This window comes from Drosophila sulfurigaster, chromosome X (genome assembly GCF_023558435.1).
Source record: "Drosophila sulfurigaster albostrigata strain 15112-1811.04 chromosome X, ASM2355843v2, whole genome shotgun sequence".
NCBI lineage: Eukaryota > Metazoa > Arthropoda > Insecta > Diptera > Drosophilidae > Drosophila > Drosophila sulfurigaster.
The window spans coordinates 11,820,517-11,829,870 of NC_084885.1; the positions used below are offsets into that span (position 1 = coordinate 11,820,517).

At 37.5% G+C, this 9,354-nt stretch overlaps 1 long non-coding RNA gene across 3 annotated transcripts; it reads left to right on the forward strand.

Moving 5' to 3' along the window:
- Positions 1-966: 966 nt before the first annotated feature.
- Positions 967-1,923, forward strand: LOC133848039 (uncharacterized). 3 transcript variants are annotated; one of them, XR_009895214.1, is made up of 3 exons: positions 1,004-1,165; positions 1,233-1,851; positions 1,909-1,923. It is a non-coding gene; the product is annotated as an uncharacterized LOC133848039 (long non-coding RNA). The 3 variants fall into 3 exon arrangements; XR_009895215.1 differs by lacking the exon at positions 1,909-1,923 and having other exon boundaries at positions 1,233-1,691; positions 1,747-1,862; XR_009895213.1 differs by lacking the exon at positions 1,909-1,923 and having other exon boundaries at positions 967-1,165; positions 1,233-1,862.
- The last annotated feature ends 7,431 nt before the right edge of the window (positions 1,924-9,354 follow it).

Sequence of the window (9,354 nt, forward strand, 5' to 3'; positions counted from 1 at the left end):
TAGCCAATTGCAGCAGCAACGTAGCAACGCAGCAACACAGCAAATCAACTGGAAGCTTTTGGCAGAGGGCAGCCATAAAAGTAGGGTAAAGTTTGATCGCAATGCGATACGAGATCGAGACCTAGACCGATGTGTAATTATAATGCGGTTAGGCACGTGGCAGCCAGGCATGGACAGCAATTTGCTGGCTGCTCTTTTCGTGGAAAGAGGAAATGAGAAAGGAGAAAGGGGAGAGCTAACTTTGTTCACACAAGTTAACCCAAAGCGACAAGGAAACTCACTTAATTGTTTCATCAACAGCAGCTGGAGTCGGAGACGGAGTCGGAACTGGAGCCACATGCCCATTGGAGCTTGGTCTGAAATGCTCGATTATTGTAATCGTTAATTAAATCACGTTGGGGTTGAGAAATTAAGTTATTGACAGCACAAGTGTTATCCTCTTTTTCTTTTTTTGGAAGGAGGGAAACGTGGCTAATTGCTAATCCTCAAGTGCATTGCAAACACGTATCTCTAGTGCGTAGGCTGATTCGCAGCGTGTCACGTGCTCGCCATTGACATTGTCCTGTGACTATTTAGAGCACAGCTCATCAGGTTCGGAATTCAATTCAAGTTTCCAATAAAACAAAACATGTCAACGCGAAAGACAACGCACGAATAACTGCTGTGCATTGGGGCCAAAAGGATCCACAGTTTTGGGAAACGATAAAAAATAAGAGAATGTGATAAAAAGACGATCCGCAGTGACTTTATGAAATTAAATTCATTCAATCCGATTCTTATACATCACTTATTCCATATTCAAGTATAGTGCAAAATTATAAACAAATCAACATTCTATATGGAAGACATTTTTATATATGAAGGGTATTCGTTCGAATGGGAATAAATATCGCTGCATAGCTTCCACAAGTTGAAGATCGTGCTCTAACTCCTATATACTATATGATTAGTAGGCGAGAAATTCAATAACAAATAAAGCAAGTAGGCGTTGAAACTATTGTACTGGATTTTAGTCACAATTAAAGTCAGTCTAACACTACACATCTTTCAGAGAGTATCAAAATTGTTCAGATTTTTTTTTTAAAACCCGGTTTCAGCAAAACTTAAATCATGATTGAGATAAACCACGACAATGCGATCGAGCAGACGCATAATACAATGCCAGGTAATCGTAGCTTAAAACATATTTCGAGGTAAAGAATGCAAATTTCACATTATTACAATATCTACAGCACCTTTAGAATCGGAGACGACTTCCGATGTGCCACAAACTTCTGTGCAGTCATTGCAACGGCCCAGTGGACTTTTAAATTGGTTGTCTGGATTATTAACGAGTCTGCTTCCATCCAGGTGGAGAAACTGATTTCTACTTTTCAAAATTAATCAAAATATTTGAGTTTCCTCAAGTTAAACATTAAACTGAATTGGCACATCAACGAAACAATCGAAACATTCTTCTTATTACATTTCACCAGCAATCAGTGTAGAAATCAAGACTCAATTTCGCATTGACTTTATTGAGTAATCTGCTAACACAGTTTAATGAACAGCCCGAGGCAATCAGACTGTCATCGATGTGGTGGCAGCGTTATCCTTTCAATTCTTCTCTGGTCAAATGTACATAAATATTTACGGGATTAGCTAAATGCTAGTGCAAATATTTTGGCGATTAAAGTTGATTGCATTGTGTGGTATGAAGGGCTTTAAATTAATTTGCTGAAACTATGCCACAGTGCATTGTAATAGTTGCAGCAGGTGCAGAGATTATATCGTTGGGGAAAGTGCACATCTCGTGGGAAATAAAAATACCATTCGAGCATTGTCAACTGGAATTGGCCGAAAATAAATATTGTAATTGAAAATTGTGCTTCTATATACATAAATACATACGTACATTTATATTTTTAGTGAATCTTAATTGAGTTTGCACAATTTGATGGGCAATGAAAAATTCCTAAAAATGAATTGGAAATTGTTTTATTTTACTTCTGCGCAAATCCCACGGAACAATTTAATAAAAACTGATATACAACTAAGATTATGCTGAAAAGTCAATTATTTTTCGTTATATTTCTCTTTTTATTGTCAGCCAAAGCAGTATTATGAAATATTACTTGCTGCAAAAAAGGACTAAAGTTAAACAAAATTTGTAAGTTGCAAGATACAGCCACACTTTTGAAATCAATGTTGTCCACAAAGGCAAGATTTTAATTTCTTTGTATCACTAAAGACTAATTCTTTATTCAAAAAGTGTATGGTTGTGGTTCCCAGCATCTCAATTCAAATGAATTTGCTGTTTCTTATTTAGTTGTTCTTAACAAAATTTGATAATCAGGCGTTTTCTTCATTTCTATAGTGCTCCGGGAGGCAATAATAAAATAATAATCCTCGAACTAGTGAACATCATATATAATTCAATAATTAATAAGTAAGAAAGCTACAGTCGAGTTTATTCGACTCTTTATCATATGTGACTTTAGGTCATCCAAAGAGTGTTAGTATAAGTCATTCAATTCTTCAAAATTGAAACAATATTAATAAAAAATTTACAATTAACGTACGATAAAGTAAAAATTAACAAAAAATAAATATGTTTATGTGCTACATAATGTTATTTGGCATTTCCTATTTGCCATCAAATCAACTTCGACAAAATGCTTTTCTCCTTCAGCCCAGTCGATATATTTATTTGAACTGCAGTTCAGCAGGTATGTACATGATCTATAAACTTTACGTTAATGACAAGGAGTATGAAAACTTTTGCTAACAAGTCACAACTTTTTCCAATTAAAAGAAAACTTTTAAGTCTCACACAATTTCTAAGAATTGCAATTTTCTGCGAAGGACTATGGCGAGTGTTGATTACAGATTACTAATAATATGTTGGACATGTTTCGATTGTAATTAAATTTGTTATTATTTGAAGTTATTTGTTGTTTAAACTCGATTTAATTTATTTAGTTTTCAGCTCGTTAACTTTAAGTGATCACAATAAGGGGGGAGAGAATGAAAAATGTAGTCAACTATTTAGTTACGACTTGTGGCGCCCAAACGATTTGATTAGCATTCAATTTTGTGCACACAACAATAACGACAAACACAAGAAGAAGAAAGCAACAAAATGAAGCGTCAGTTGATGACAGACAGGCAGGCCGCTTGTTGCTGTCATTTTGGGTTGCTGCAGAAAGATTTCATAAGTTTTTATGTCTTCATTTTGCAGGCGTCGCAAATCAAAGTCAATGGCATAAATGTCTGTATCTATTTAACACAAATGCCCTTTTAGGCATAAACAATGTTACGTATACGTAATAAATACGGACATTATGGTGACAACAACCACAACAACAACAACAACGAGAACGACAGCAACTTGGCAACTAACCAGAAGCCTCGACATAAGCCATAAACCGAACACATTAACACCACAAATTTCGACACAAATGTGACACAAATGTCACACGGACTTATTGATTTGTTGAATCGAATCGCATCGCATTGAATCGAAGTGAAGCGAATTGAATTGGGATGATAGCAAATGAGAATAACTAAGTAGAAATCAGTATGTGTGCGTGATATATATTTATTTTCATCTCCAGATGTGTGTGTTTGTTTGCATTCGCGACCAAATTCTCGGACTCTGGTTAAAGCGCAGTCGAAAAACAAAATTGAATTCTTGCTGCCTGAAATCGAACACTTTTTGGTCCCAACAACACGTAACACACACCCAAAAACCACAAATACCTAGGCCTACACACACACACACACACATTGCTGTGGGTATTAAGAGTTGATGGGCACATGAGAATGCAATTATGTGGACACTGAACACACAGGCCGAGATTCTGATTCCGAATCTGACTCCCGGCCATAGGCCGCAGTCCTCACAGGCCACAGGCTACACACCGTGGGTCGAAGGTGATGCCGCAAAAGTTCTCTCGTCATTTTCCCATTTTACCATTTCCCCATTTCCCCATTTCCCCATTTTCGCACTTTCCCCATTTTTCCGTTTTCAGTTTACGCTCACTTCGATGACAGACAGCCAGCCTGCCGACGAGGTGCTTATGCTGTACAAGCTTAACAAGGTGCATAGCTCACATAAATCGATGTGTTCATGGAGCACACACGATCTGGGCTATTAGAGCTCCACAAGTTGTCTGCAACTTGACTGGGGGAATTGCCAATTAACTGGATGCGATATTTAATAACTATTTGATTATCAATATCTGTTTTCAAATAAAATACCCAACATCGATTTAGTTTTAAATATATAATATATAATGAGCTTACACCGAATAAACAGTGAAAAGAGAAAGTGAAGTGTGACCATACAACAAAGTAAAGGTCATTTAACACTTAATAAGATCACGTCTCTTATACTAATTTTGATATTTAATAATGTGGGCAAAAATTCGTCAATTTGAAGTTGAATTCTTATTTACAATTTGTAGTTCAACAAAGAGTTAAGATAATAATCTGCTACAAACTGAAAATACACTGCTGGTCATAACATGTATATTTATATAGCAAGCGGTTAACAATGACGATTTGAGTTCCACATATCTGCGAATCAATTAATACGTTCTTTATAAGGTGAAATAAATTTGCTGAGCCACATATTATACTCTTAGTGTACCGTGTAATTACACCCGCTACTCATGAGTGGACTATATTCCAAAAGTGTTGGAAATATGAATTTCATATGAATCCATCAACTACTTTTAATTCACGATATTCTGACACATTACTGCAATCAAATTTAAGAATTCATTTGTTATTGTTGCACGCAGAATGAGTTAGTTTTAGATTATCGAAAAATCGAATTCGAAAACAACGAAAATTAAACGGCAGTCTTTGTTACATAGTTTCGCAAATGTTGATTGTGAACAGTTAAAAACCTCATGAAAAAATGTTCTATATGTTCTATATTAACAATCTAGTATATATATATATATATATATATATATATATATATATATATATATATATATATTCATATATATAGTATATTTCATGCTGTGTGATATATTTGGAATATAAAGCTTTTAGTTATATTTTAGTATGAAACTATTGAAAATATTTGAGTATTGAGTATGTTTGGTATAGTATATTTAAAAAACAAGTAAGAACGTTACAGTCGAGTGTGCTCGACTGTGAGATACCCGCTACCCATTTTTAATAAAGGCAAAATATTGCGGTATCATTTTGAAAATATACCGAAAATACTTTAAAAAATACTAAAAATATACCAAATGGTATGTTTGGTATATCAATATAGTACCGCATACAAAATATACCATAGACGGCTCAATATACCAGATTGTCAGCCAAAGTAACTAAGACCCTTATAAGTAGGCGTTTTTGCCCATACAAAAGTATTTCTTTTATAACTTCGACAATTTTTATCTGATCGCAACCAAATTTTCAGGAATCATAACTACTATAGTTATTATTATATATACTAAAATTCGCAACTCTAGCTTTAAAATTACGCTTGTTATTCGATTTTTTTGATTTGCGGGGGCGGAAGTGGGCGTGGCAAAAATTTGAAACAAACTTGATCTGCGTGCAAACATAACAAATGCTGTCGAAAAAAAATTATAGCTCTATCTCTCGTAGTCTCTGAGATCTAGGTGTTCATACGGACAGACGGACGGACACACAGACACACAGACACACAGACGGACAGACGGACATGGCTATATCGTCTCGGCTGTTGACGCTGATCAAGAATATATATACTTTATAGGGTCGGAGATGCCTCCTTCTACCTGTTACATACATTTCCTGCCGGCACAAAGTTATAATACCCTTCTACCCTATGGGTAGCGGGTATAATAATACCACTATAGTAAAATACTACTGTATCTTACAGATGACGAATTCATACGAATTTATAAATATCAAGCAATCGCGAGATAATAAGCAATAGAGCATAAATTGATTTACTACTATTCATAACAATTGATTGTTTTATTAAAAGATTTTCTTAAAATATTTTTCTTTATACTTTAATTTAATTTTTTTAATGTTGTATATCAAATATTCACTTTAAATGATTGTAATATAATATGTATAGCAAGGAAAATCGAGATTGTGAAAAGAGCATAAAATAAATAAATGGAATAAAAAAATATTTTATTTTTGTATACGTCGAAATTCAAGTTAATAATTTTAAATGTAACAGCAGTAATTATTCAAATTGACGAGTTTCTGTTGATCGCAGCAGCTTGTGAAAAGTTTATTAAGTAATCCCGTTGGGAATTCATAACTCCTTTAAGCCGAGCAGCTTTTAGCCTTCTAATCGGCATCCATTTCTGTTGGCGCAGTTGTCCATGGTAAGCGCATTAAAGACATCAAATAAGCCAAGTAACTTTGTTGTGCAAATCTGCATATTGTGGTGGTAGATCTTTGCACGCTCCTTGCTCCTAGCTTCTAGCTCTTCGCTTCTCGCTCCTTGCTCCTAGCTTCTAGCTCTTCGCTTCTCGCTTCTCGCTCCTAGCTCCTCGCTCCATGCTCCTTGGTTCGTGCTCCTTGCTCGACGACTAAGCGCGTCCTGTCATTTATTTGGCCACCCTTGAAGCGTGGACTTTGCTGCAAAATGCTTCTTGCTTGTCGACTCAACTTTTGCTATTCTTTTTAATCACTTAATAAAGCGCGGCAACATCATCAACAGCAAATTCATTTGGGTTTTTGCGAGCTTGTCGAGGCTTTTGTTTATGCCAGAGCAACGGGGAACTTGCAGCGGCAACTTGCAACTGCTGCAAGAAGGAGGGACAAGCAAAAGCGTAGCAACAATTAAGTCGCATTTGTGCTAAACTTTTGGATTACGAAAATATGTTAAGACTTTTGTTCAACTTGTCCGGTTTGCGAAAGTTTCCCCAAAACCTTCCACGACTGAGAGTGTCGTTATCACACAGTGCAAAGTAAAGCAAAGTAAACCAAATGAATCTGAGCTTCGAATGTGAGTGTAAGCGCGAGTGTGAAAACGAATACGAATACGAGTGTTTTACTGTGAGTGCGAAAGCGATGCCGGAGGGTAATTTGTTGGCATTGCTTCTTAAACGCGTCGCTGCAGTTGCAGTTGCAAGAGCCACACAGCTGCCGCTGTTGCCGCTGTCACTCCTGCTTGCCACACTGCCCCAAATGGTTGCCCTCAATAAAGTTATACATATGAATTCAGCGACTTTGCTAACATGCGCCCCCCTCCCCACCACTCCAGCACTGCGTCAACATTTATGACATTCTCTCTGACCCCCCTGAATATCTTTTCTCCTTTCTCCCTTCACAGAGATGCGGCTGCCGCTGCTGCTGCTTTTGCAGAAACTTTTCAATTGCATTTAAACTTTGTCTAGCGTAATTTGGCAGCGTCCTCGTCCCTCTGCCCCCACCATGTCGCCTGTGGCCATGCCCTGTTTATGCATTATCCTTACATTTACTTCTATTTTGCCATCGCCTTTCACTTGGCTGCGTGGCACGCTTTGTTCACGCTGCGTTTGCTTTGTTGCTGTTGCTCTTGCTGTGGCTGTGGCTGCTTCTGTTTCGTCTGCTTCTGCTTCTGCTTCTGCTTTTTATGATTATTAAATTTGTCAGTGTGTTTGTGTGGGTGTGTCATCCACGCCATAAGTGGATCACTTAGACTTCAAATATACCTCGAAAATATCAAATGATGATAATTTTGCGTGTTCACATTCACAACAAGCAAACAATAATCGCCGACTGTTGTTTGAATTTCTAGACTTTCTCGAAAATTATCCAAGTGTATTTGGAAGTCAACTTGAGAAATCGCTCGCTAACTTTTATTAGCCTTTGGCAATTCTTATAAAAGCTATCAGCTGAAGAAGCAGCAGCAGCAACAAAGCAAAAATTAAAGCTTTGTTTTCCATTTTGCCATTCACATGTGCTTCGATAATAAAATTAAAGCAGAATTTAACCAGAGAGAGAGAGAGAGAGAGAGAGAGAGAGAGAGAGGAAAAGATCTGAAGAACCTAGAACTGCGCTTAATTTAATCATGGCAAAGTAGACTGCACTCATAATGCATTTACTTAACTTAAATACACATAATTACACTTGACACAACAAATTATGCAACACTGGAAGCAGAAGAAGAAGAGTGAGCAGAGTGACAAAATGGCGGCTAATTGGACAAGCGGAAACTGAAGAAGTTGCACAAGTAGGAATTGAAATAGTTAAATGCCAAATTGCGCCCAATTATTATGTTTAATAACAAGACGATGAGCGATGATAATGACTTGGACGTGACATCCCTCTCTTCTGCTTCAAATAAATGCGGTGAGTGCAATAGCAATTGCAATTGCAATTGTCGTGCACTCGCTCACTTTGGGGGGGGGGGGCGTCTTTGGGGTCTTTGGGGTCTGAGGTCGAAGGCAGAGAGAGAGTGTCACTAACGCTGTTGGCTTTGTCGGCCTTTTTTGTTGGCCTGACAGCAATGGCTAACGACGATTCACCTGCCTGCCTGACTGCCTGGCCACCTGGCCACACTGGCGTCTGTTCGCAGCAGGAAACACACAGCGCCATAATAGCTACAACTGCAGCAACAACTATGACTACGGCTGTAGCAATGCCGACACAATGGAACGGAAGTGAAGCTCGGCGAACAGTCAACGGATTTGGAATCCGTTGTCGTAATCACGAGGCCAGACCACTGGCATTATCAACACCAACAGCAACAAGGACAACCAAGGATAAGTCTGTTCTGTTCTGTTCTGTTCTGTTCGCTGCAGTCGATTTTGTATGGACAATTGCCATAAAATGAGCAGCAACCGGATTCAGTATCTGTATTTGTATCCGTATCTGAATCTCAGACTGATTGATCTCGTTAACTCACACACATACTCACACACAGAGAGTCCCATGGCATGTCCTTAATAGCCCCCAGGTGACATTCTTTTCTCTCAACTGAATGTATAATTATGGCACATTATCCAGCTACAACAGAGAGAGAGAGTTGACTAGCCAAATAATTTGAATGACAACAAAAAACAGGAACAAAAAAAAACCAACCACTCAACAGCTGTGTTGATATATGGGAGGGTCTGTGCATATTGTCGAAAATTTATGCGCATATGTTAGACATAACTCACAAGTCATTACTTACGAAAAATATGCAATCAAAATACATTAAAACAACTTAATAGGCGTGCCAGAAGGCAATTCATGAGGAGACTGGATACTAAATACTGAATGTTGGACTGGATGGTTGGCACTTTCATTTCAATACGCAGCAGTACGCAGCTTATTAATTAATTAAAAACCGGAATGGAAATTGTAATTAATGAAGTGCATAATTTAATAGTGAGAAGCAAACTCAGCTAGACTATTCTTGATCAGCTTGCT